Source organism: Leptodactylus fuscus, chromosome 7, assembly GCF_031893055.1.
Source record: "Leptodactylus fuscus isolate aLepFus1 chromosome 7, aLepFus1.hap2, whole genome shotgun sequence".
NCBI lineage: Eukaryota > Metazoa > Chordata > Amphibia > Anura > Leptodactylidae > Leptodactylus > Leptodactylus fuscus.
In genome coordinates this window covers 122,592,562-122,602,329 of record NC_134271.1, presented here as the reverse complement: position 1 = coordinate 122,602,329, position 9,768 = coordinate 122,592,562, and the positions used below count along the sequence as shown (strand labels likewise).

The window sequence follows — 9,768 nt, the reverse complement described above, 5'->3', positions numbered from 1 at the left end:
ATAAGGACACTCTTTTACACTGTCTATAGGAACAATCTCTGGTTGTATCATTTATAAGGGTATCCTCTGGATGACACTATTATATGGGGCACTCACTGGCTCACACAATGTTTATAGGGTCTCTCCCTGGCTGACACTATTTATAGGGGTGCTTTCTGGTTAGTATTGTTTATAAGGACACTCTGGCTAAGGCCTCGTTCACATTGATATTCCGTCCGAGGGAGTCTGCATGGGGACCCCCCTGAATCGAATACCGAACGCAACTGCAAGTGGTGTGCCAGTGAAAGCACATGGACCCCTTAGACTATAATGGGGTCTGTGTGCTTGCCACCAGATCTCCGCAGGGATCATGCGGACAGGAAAGTAGTTCACAATCTACTTTCCTCCCCGCATGATTCATTGGCTTACACTCTTTATGGGATACAGACATCTTTATAGGGGAACTCTCTGGCTCACAATGTTTATAGGACTCTCTGGCTGACAGTATTTATGGAGCACTCTGGCTGACACTCTTCATGGGGTATGTAGATCTTTATAGGGGAACTCTCTGGCTCACAATGTTTATAGGACTCTGGCTGATACTATGGAGTACTCTGGCTGACACTCCTCATGGGGTACGGACATCTTTATAGGGGCACTCTTTGGCTTACAGTGTGTATAGGACCAATCTCTGAGTGACACTCTTTATGGGGTATGTACATCTTTATAGGGGCACTCTTTAGCTTATATGCAGAGGACCAATCTCTGGCTGACACTCTTCATTGGCTATGAATATATTTGTAGGGGCACTCTCTGGCTGACATTCTTTATGGGATATGGACATCTTTATAGGGGAACTCTGCTGACACTCCTTATGGGGAATGGTCAGCTATGTAAGGAGTCTCTTCTCTGACACTGTGTGTTGGGGTACTTGCTGCCTTCTCAGTCCCTATGGTGGTGAGGCCAGTAGGGGGCTCCACCGTGTGTAAAAGAAACCCCGTTGTGCCCTGCACCCCTGGCAGCTATGACACGTCCACCCTACACGTTGTGCTCGCACCACTAGTACAGTCTTAGCATAGACTTCATATAACTTTCTGTGTCCTATGTGCGCACATGCCGTCCAGTACTATGGCCAGGAATGTACAGCACTTGCATTACTCATACACACATGTACACAGACAAGTTATAAGCGGCCACTCCTCCCCAGCAGCCCGCACTCTCCTCACTCTCTTCCAGCCTCTCCTCACTGCTATTCCCTCTCCCTTACCCTGAGCGCCCGATCTACAGATACTGATTGGTTGCCTGGGGTCACGTGCCTGAGCTCCCAGTTTTGCAGCAGACAGAGGCAGGACAGTGCTCCGCAGAACATAGTGCAGTCCGGGACCGGCGGCAGCAGCAGCAGCAGCAGCAGGCGGCTCACACCTCTGAACACAGGGACAACAACAGCTGCAGTAGTTACCTACCGGAGCGGGGTGAGTCCATGCTGCACACCTAGTACTAGGTGCCCGGTGTATGTGTGCCCGGTGCCACTCCTGCCAGTGTACTCTGCACGGGATAGAGCTCCATAGTCAGAACTCACATACAATGCTTTCATGTCTATGACAAGTGGATTGAACGACTACATTGTAACAATTCTATTGAACAATATTGTATTCAATGCAATCTGTTTTGTCACATTGCTGATGATAGGATTATTTCTGGGTTATATTCCATCAGTTTAGTACCAGGAGCGCAGCAGCATCGTTATCGTCATCATTGCGAATAATCGTTCCGTATTTTGCTTGCCGTGTCAGTTTTTGATATATTATTTTGGGTGGATTTCTGTAAATTGCTCATTCTTACTGTATTTGTGAGTTGTTGTACTGCTGGCAGATCAGATGGCAGCAAAAGTAGGTATTGGGATTTCTGAAGCTGGGCGTTTATGTACCGTATACATCCGATTGTCGTACTTATACCTCTATGTAATAGGGAAAATTGCGCTAAAGATACACTTGGTCAAAACAGTAATTAGGGTTGAGCCGATCTTGAGATTCAGGATCAGTTTTAAAATCCGTTTTCCGATCATTTTCCAGCCCGATTGGGATCCGATCTTTTCTGATCCCGATTGCTCAACCTTATTCAATGCTTCTCTATGGGAAAAGTCACTTTTAGGGGTGAGTCGATCTTAAAAACTTGGCCACGCCATACATCATGGGGACAAAGATTGTGATCTATCGCTGCATTTATTGCAGCCACGTCGCCGCGATTACAACATGATGGTCCCCGTAATCCAAACTTGATTCATTTTTTTATGCCACTATTGTCTCACAAGTAGGGCAAAGCTGTGGGATGCAAAGTTTATTGTCTTGTATAAGGTAAAATCATGGATCAAAATCAACCTATGACGTAATCTGTGGCCTAGTTGGGGCGTCCATGGATGGGGTGCAGACTGACATAACAGAGTTTAGTACCTGGCTACCCAAGAATGACTGTAAAGGAAAATCATCAGATATCTGACAACTGTGACTCTGAATGTAAATGGTCTAAATCCAGTTTTTTTTTTCACTTTCTAAAATCTGTAAATTTTAACCAGCTAAATGTTAAATTCAGAGTGAGTTGAAATGGTGCGTTTGCCCTGAGCTGACGTATTTCACCCTATAACAACCACTTGACTCCACTTCTGTTACTCTTTTTGTGTACGTTCCAAAGATATTGTTGCCATTACTTTTGGCTTCTGAAACTATACTTGCACTTGGACTGCCCACTTGACAATTACGTACTGTACACATTAGTTGTCAATTGGGCAGTGCAGGACCATTCACTTGACAATAGACTTTTAGCAGTTGCCGAAAGTATCTTTTAGAATCAGGCAGGCTTCCAAAAAAAAAAAAAAAAAAATGATAGTGGCGCCAGTCTACGAGTGTATAAAACTCAAAACTTCAGAGACTATGATATGTCTTCTTTAAACCATTGTAAGATCTGTTTTCACCATACCTTGGGATCTAAAACCATAGATTTAGGTGTTTATTGTATCTATTAAGCTTACATATGTAGCGGCATCATATTCTGCAGCGCTTTACAGGTTTTGTCATCACTGTCCCATATAGGGATCACAATCTACATGACCTATCACTATGTTCGTTGTTGTACCGTGTTAGCCAGTGGGTTGGAAATATAAAAAACAAGAAAACTTGATAATCTTCAGTAGTTGATACCTTTTTAATGGCTAACTCATAATGATGACAAATGGCTGACGTTTCGGAACGCTAGGCTCCTTTATCAAAGTAAATTTAAAAACATTTCTGAAGGAGCATATTTATATACAGAGCAGGCACAAAGGGTGTTAGATTTCAGGAGGAAGGGGGGGGGGGGGTTGTTAGTAATTGTCTCCACTAATTACTAACAAATTGTCTCCACCAATTACTAACAAACCCCCCCCCCCATTCCTCCTGAAATCTAACACCCTTTGTGCCTGCTCTGTATATAAATATGCTCCTTCAGAAATGTTTTTAAATTTACTTTGATAAAGGAGCCTAGCGTTCCGAAACGTCAGCCATTTGTCATCATTATGAGTTAGCCATTAAAAAGGTATCAACTACTGAAGATTATCAAGTTTTCTTGTTTTTTTATGTGTCTTTGGAGTGTAGGAGGAAACCCACGAATCTACTGTATACATGCATGCAAGGCAATTTGTCACATGTAAACAAAGGGCATCACGCTGAAACCTGATGGCACCAATTCTTATTCAGTAGGGATCATTGGTTGTCAGTAGTATCTATACCAGTGTGAATTCACCCTTGTAACTTCCATAGAACATAGCCTGCAATAAGAGTTTACTGAGCACCAGTAATGGGAGAAAAACCTGTCCGTAGCTTATCTCCCAGTATGTGAAACGTCTTATTTACTTACATTCAAGTCCAATAGAAGAAAATATGAATGTCAAGCATGGTGTTTAGTCAGTTCTCAAGACTATAGAATGATGGCATTGTGCCCCACACTAGTTGTCACTGCCGATATTAAAAATCGTTGTGCCAAGTTGTTAGGTTACACACTGAAGGACTTTGTTCTTATACTCCTTGTGGGACTTTCCTAGGTTCAGATGTTTCCCGTGGGACCTTCTTAGGTGATTCCCATGACTTGAGAAGCAGCTGTCCAGTATTAGATTAAGACCTCATACACACGACTGTGTGCACAGTCAGTGTGTTAGATGTGTTTTTCACAGTTAGCACACTGACCCATTCATTTCTATGGCCTCATACACACGGCAGTGTATTTTCACGGTCCAGTGTATGGGGCTGTGAGGCAAAACTCAGCACAGGTCCTAATGCTGTCCATTTTGCATCCCGTTCTCACTGGCCTCAATGAATGGGACCGTGGAGGCAAAGGTAGCACACAGATGTCATCCATGTGCTATCCGTGCCATTCAATCGAAGTCCAGCGCCTCCCCCCCTCACAACCAGCCATAGGTGCCATTCCCAAATCTGTTTTATAAGGGTCTCTGATGTTCGTGTTGTTCATGGACTGCATGTGCACCCATTAATGGATGCATGTGGACATCCATACTTTTTTCATAGACAAACGATCTGTAGATAAGTAACTGGGAACTGCAGCAAACTGAAAATTAGCAGAATCTTCTGCTATCCATTATTCAGCACGAACATAACACATCTTCTAAAATGGAAGTGTGAGTGAGACGTTTGAGTCTAAACTAGACTTAGTGGGCAAAAGTTATGGGAAGGTACCGGATGCAGTGTTAATAGCGGGTCGCCCCTCCACGAGCCCTGATAACTGCAGCAAGACGACGAGGCGTGGACTCCATGAGGTGTTGGAAGAGTTCGGGAGGGATATTGATCCAAGCAGTCTGCACTGAAGCCCACAATTGGTTGGCGCTGGGTCCACGGAGCGGACACAGACATCCACAGCATGCTCTATAGGGTTGAGGTCGGGTGAGCGGGCAGGCCAGTCAAGGGTCTTGAGGTCACTGGTGTGTTCATTAAGCCAGTCCCGTGCCACCACTGAGCGATGACATGTTGCATTGTCCTGTTGGTACACAACATCCCCGTCAGGAAACTCCATCACCAGAAAGGGCTGCAGATGGTCTGCATAAGTTGTACATATTGAGCTCCAGTCATGGATCCCTGCACCTGGACAATGGGGCCCAATTGCGACCATGTGAGCACGGCCCAGACCATGACGGAACCATCTCCCGCCTGGACACGTCCCTGTTGGCATGCAGGATCCATGGCTTCATGGGGCATATTTGCCAAACTGCTCTGTACAACTGGAACCATGATTCTTCAGACCATGGCACATGCCGCCACTGTTCCATGGTTCCATGAAAATGGTTGCAGGCTCATGCCAGTCTTCAAGCTCTGTGTTGCAGCACCAGCAATGGGAAACAGGTTGGCGTCTACTGTTGAAGCCTATGCGGTGCAGTTCTTGGCATACAGTCCTGGTGTTATACACTTGGTGAGTTTTGGCCACTGAGTGTATAACATTCATTATTTCATTATCCCAAGTGGACCTTTTGTAAAGTTTCTTTTTAACCTAAAAAATTATGCTGTACTTGCTTCAGAACAAGCAGAAACGTGACCTACTCGTTTCTGATAGAGCCTAGTTTTTTGGTTGTGTTGGGCCTGTTCTCCAGGAAAAAAATAGACCAGGGTTAGGCAATCTTCAATACTCCAGCTGTTGTAAAGTTACAACTTCCAGCATGCTTACTTGCTCTGCTGTTCATGGAAGTTTTTGGAGCATGTTGTAGTTGCACAACAGCTGGAGTGCTGGAGCTTGCAGACCCCCTTTAAGGGTGCATGCAGACTACGTAACGCCGGGCGTGTATGAGAGCCGTACACGCCGGCATTACGGCAGACTGCCGAACACTTCCCATTCACTTCAATGGGAGCACTCGTAACAGCGGCGTTTACGAGCGCTCCCATTGAAGTGAATGGGAAGTGTTCGGCAGCCCTGCTGTAACGCCGGCGTGTACGGCTCTCATACACGCCCGGCGTTACGTAGTGTGCATGCACCCTAATAGAGCATCCGAATATCAAGACCATTTTCACAGACCTGATTCACCCATGGAAGCTTCCTAAAAAAAAAACAAAAAAAAAACGGGTGCCACACGGATCCTGCACTCACGTAGCTTGGTCATGTGAATATAACCTTACAGTCCTGTGCAAGTAGATAGAGCAGTGATCACACATTCACACTGTTGCTCCATTCACATGGGGACCCCCATTCTCATGATGACTGGGGGTCCCGGACATTGATGCTTTATCCTGTGGAAAGCCCTTTTAGGCCAATGACACATACTGTATATATATTTTTTTGTTTCAATTCTGCTGCAGCCAAGAGAAGGGAGAAATGTAAGAGCTTCCTAGATATTTCTTATTCCTTTTGAAGCCACTCTTGGCTTTGGCTCAAAAAAAAAACAAAAAAACAAAAAAACAAAATCTGAAGCTTTTTTTTTTTTTTTTTGTAATGTGCAGCTTCAGCCTTAAGATGAGATATTTAGCATAGTAGATACATTTGCTGATACCTTTCATAGGAAGCATAAGTGGACATGATACATGATGGGGTCACCACTGAGACCGGTGATTTACAGCATCAGTCACATGCTCATGGATGGCACATTGTAACAACGGGAAGTAAGCGGAGACCAGCTGGGACTGTCAAAGCGATGCCAATGTGGAATTTGATGCTTCTCCACCTCTTCTTTCAACACATAACCATTTTTTTTTTAAAGTGAGTGCCCGTCTGGAGTTGTGACAAGCACAACTTTTTACTAAAAGTTTCTGCCATAGGGTGTGGGTGAATCTGACACTTACTGCCTTGGGTGAAAATCAGGTACATGGTATTAATAAATCTTTTAATGCCTTGAGGGGCATTTAGTGAATGGCATGCTTTGTCCAACTGTTATTAGTTGTCGGATGAGGAAGATCTGTTTTGTTTAGTTTTTTTTTGTTATTGTAATTTTTATGGTAATCTTTCCACTGGAAATGGGCAGACAGCCCGCTAATAAGTGGAAAATGGCAGGGGCCGTCCTGCACCTACAGATTTGTGGCTTGATAATGATTCGATCTGGCATTTGTATGAGAGAGGTCAGATTGTCCTGTTTCTTCAGTAGGAGCAGCTTTCAAAGGCTATTGTTTCACTGAGGCGTTGCCACCTGTCCCAACACTTTCATCTTGTGTGTAGAAAACTGATGGTGATGTAAAGTTTCTTTAGAAAGTGATGAGTGTTATATTATAGCGATCTCTTAACAAAGGCTCATGATGCTGTAACATGTGATAATATCTGCCTGCCAAATGTTAAAGGTTTATTAGAATGCGTTTGCATTAAATGACCTTTAGGCAAAGGTTACACATTGCGGTTTTGGCTGCTGCAGAAACACAGGTGTTAAGAAATGCTGCATTTCACGTATCTGGTAATATAATTTAATGTAACGTCACCCACACATTGGAAGTAATGAATATGGGGATAGTCTTAGAAACTCCTCTAGTCAGTGCAGGGTCGTAGAGTGTCACTCCAACTATGAAGTCAACAAGGAAAACTTCACTTATGGGCTAGTTCAGTCGTCCATGTATGACCCAGGTAATTCAGTCCATATGATGCTTGTATTTCTTTGGTTTGGTTTGGTTCATCTAAGCTGCAGGTAGCCCAGAAAATGCTGTCATTTCACTGTATTACACGGTCCATACATAGTGCAAGGTCACTAAGGCTACTGGATGTCAATCCCCATCGCTGAGAAACTTTTACTTAGTAATTGAGGTTGAATGAAGTGTTGATCCTAAGGAAGGCATAAACCCCCATGAGGCTTATGCAAATTGCTCCATTTCAGGGGGAAAAAATTCCTTCCCGACTCCAATCTTGTAGTCAGTATAAAAACCCTGGATCGGGGCAACATGGGGCTCACAATCTACATTAAAAAAAAAAACAACAACAATAAAAAAAAAACCCTGGATCAACGTGTCATTAAAGTCTACACAGTCCAGTCATATTAATGTGAGCACCGCCTACTTTTGACGTCAACATTAAATAACCAATCGCAGAAGGCACGTGTCATCAGCCATCTTGGTGCACTCATTATTGTGGACGGCAACACACGTATGCATCTATCCTTGTGGACCATGTTCACCCCTACATGCAAAATGTTTTTCCTCAGGATGATGGCATCTACCAGCAGGACAATGCGACGTGTCATAAAGCTCGCAGTGTACGTGTGTGGTTTGAGGAGCACCAAGATGAGTTTACTGTACTCCATTGGCCAGCAAATTCCCCGGACTTGAACCCAATCGAGAATCTGTGGGACCACCTCGATCGGGTTGTTCGCGCCATGGATGCTCAACCGCGTAACCTAGCACATCTGGCCACGGCACTGGAGTTGGCATGGCTCAACATCCCAGTGTCATCATCACAACATCCCCTCTCTTCCTGCACGTCTCGCAGCGGTCCGCTCTGCCGAAAGTGGTTATTCGGGATTTTGACAGTCGGTCACATTAATGTGTCTGGACTGTGTAGAACCCATAACCTGTAATATTATTCTGTTCAACAAAGGCATCCAGGCCCTCTATGAACTTGTTCAATGAGTCCACCCTCACCACTCCCGGGGCAGTGAGTTCCATAGCCTCACTGTTCTTATTCTCTATGCTGCTGGTGAAACTTTCTCTCCTCCAGACGTAGAGGATGTCCCTTTGTCACTGTCCCTGGCCTAGCAGTAAAAAGATCATTAGCGATTTTTACTTTTAATCCTTTTACTTGCTCATGCTAGTAGGCCTTGGATGCTTTCAGAACTAATGGTATAAAGATCGCTTTGTCAGCAGTAAATCGAGGACTTCTCAAGTGCAAGTTATGATCAGTTCTTTATTCCAATTTCAGCTATTTTACAAATCTATTTCATTTTTTAAAGGCAAGTTAGTTATGGTCCCATATATGTAGTATTAGCATGTGCCTGGGGCCCTGTATGGCAAAACATAAAACTTCCAGGGGAAAATATCACTACCTTTTTAAGGCCTCCTGTAGACAGCCAGTATGGGCCCGCAGCAATCCTTGTGGATCTATTACATAGCCATGTGCTTGAGGCCTAATTGCTATAATATCATTTCCTCTCCAGTCCAGGCATATACACAAGACAACCCCTTTATGTTCCCCCATTGTCTTTTTTTGCTCATTATGGTATACTTGTTGACATGCAGTCTCTATCTACAAATTGCTCCGTCCCAAGAGAAATAAAAAAAAACCCCTCAATTGTTTGCTTTTTTTCTGTATTAGTCAATGTACAGGAGGTAAATGCAAAGCTAAAAATATACATTATAGTATCTCCTACTGACAGATAGCCTTTAGAAGATTCATGCCGTAGGGCTATGCTTTTCAGTTTCGACCTATGAAGTCCTCCTTTAATAAGTTATCAGCACCCTCTCCTATATAGTACATTGGTGCTATGTGATGCTCAGGTTACCAGTGTGTTTGTGTTTTTGATTTGATTTGTACTTTTCTGGAACCTACCTGGAAACGTTTTGGGATTTTTCTGCTCGCTTGGCTACTCCAGAAATACAATTACGCTAAATCAATATGCAATATGATAGCTTGGCCTTTTTAGTTGCCCTGGGCTGTAAAGTCATTGCTTTATTTGACCTTTTCTTTCATTCATTGACTGGACAAAAACATATCAGCATCTTTTTGTTGGTTCCAGCTGGTGGCCATGTCTGTGAGTTTGGTCAGCTGTCCGTTCTTAGGAAAATCACAAAAAAGGGGTCCACGTAGATAAAATTGTGCTTTGGATAAGTTTTTATTGTAACTGTATAAACTCTT

General features: G+C 43.8%; 1 protein-coding gene across 1 annotated transcript in view; it reads left to right on the top strand.

Annotated features, from left to right (window-relative positions):
- Nucleotides 1-1,276: 1,276 nt before the first annotated feature.
- The window catches only part of STXBP6 (syntaxin binding protein 6), a 52,067-nt gene continuing 43,575 nt past the window's right edge, over nucleotides 1,277-9,768 (top strand). Inside the window, exon 1 of the mRNA XM_075283014.1 lies at nucleotides 1,277-1,451. The gene's annotated coding sequence lies outside the window, so the exon portion shown is untranslated. The remainder of the gene's footprint in view (nucleotides 1,452-9,768) is intronic.